The 1,145-nt window shown below is 35.8% G+C and overlaps 1 protein-coding gene across 2 annotated transcripts in view; it reads right to left on the bottom strand.

The window, feature by feature from the left end:
• LOC106868424 (uncharacterized) overlaps positions 1 to 1,145 on the bottom strand; it is a 56,267-nt gene that overhangs the window by 35,514 nt on the left and 19,608 nt on the right. The gene's annotated exons all lie outside the window — the stretch shown is intronic.

Below are 1,145 nucleotides of genomic sequence, written 5' to 3'. Positions count from 1 at the left end.
CGAAAGGGAGAAAGGCAAAGCAAACTTCGGCAGAATTTGAACTCAGAATGTAACGATGGGCGCAATACCACTAAGCATTTCGCTCGGCGTGCTAAAGGCCTCAAATTTGGGAGAAGAGATTAAGTCGATTACATCAATTCCAGTGCATAACTGGTACTAATTTAATGACTCCGAAAGGATGAAAGGCAAAGTCAACTTCGGAGAAATTTGAACTCAGAGAATGTAGCGACGATTCTGCTAGCTCGCCGTCTTAATAATAATAATAATAATAATAATAATAATAATAATAATAATAATAATAATAATAATAATAAAGATAATAATAAATTCTTTGTTGCAGTACTAGGCACTGGCTCTCGTGGCTTCTGATCTTAACTAATTGGATGTGTTATCATGTACATGTCTTGTCTTGGTGTAAAAGATGGGCTACAACAAATATTCTGCTCAATACCACAGATTTGCCTGTCATTTGCTTGACCTTAACCAATTGAGCGTATCCCTTGGTTGTTTTATGTGCATCTTTGATTACGAGCAGTAGTGGGGAAGCATCATAGCCATGTGTTGAGAGGAATTCTTTATGGTTTGGATATTTCACCTTTGGTAACATTGGTGTTTGTTTGTTCATCCTCTTTAACCCTTATTCAGGGACATTTGGAGCGGGGTGGGCTACTCGGGCTGAAGAAAATTCTAACTGGGTCCCACCTGCAATGTCATGCGCTATTTATCTTGATATGAGGTCACTATGTCGCGCACATATGGTTGTGATGTATGTGCCCAGTGTACCTTTATCAGACGGGTAGTCATGATGGGTACACTGGGCTTCATATATTCCACTCCAGTGTCACTTTGATGGCATGTACTGCTCTCTCTCTCTCTCTCTCTCTTAATTAATTAATCAATCAATCAATCAATCAATCAATCAATCAATCAATCAATAATAAAATAATAATAATAGTAATAATAATAATGATAATAATAATAATAAAAATAACAATAATAATAATAATAATAATAATAATAATAACAATGATAATAATAATGTTTCCAATTTTTTTTTTGGGGGGGGGAGGTAGTTACATAGATTCCAGTTTTTCACTGGCATTTGATTTATCGACCCTGTAAGGATGAAAGGCAAAGTCGACCTT

This window comes from Octopus bimaculoides, chromosome 13 (genome assembly GCF_001194135.2).
Source record: "Octopus bimaculoides isolate UCB-OBI-ISO-001 chromosome 13, ASM119413v2, whole genome shotgun sequence".
Classification (NCBI taxonomy): Eukaryota; Metazoa; Mollusca; class Cephalopoda; order Octopoda; family Octopodidae; genus Octopus; species Octopus bimaculoides.
Note: the sequence above shows the minus strand (reverse complement) of the source record. Positions and strands in the feature narration are given on the sequence as shown.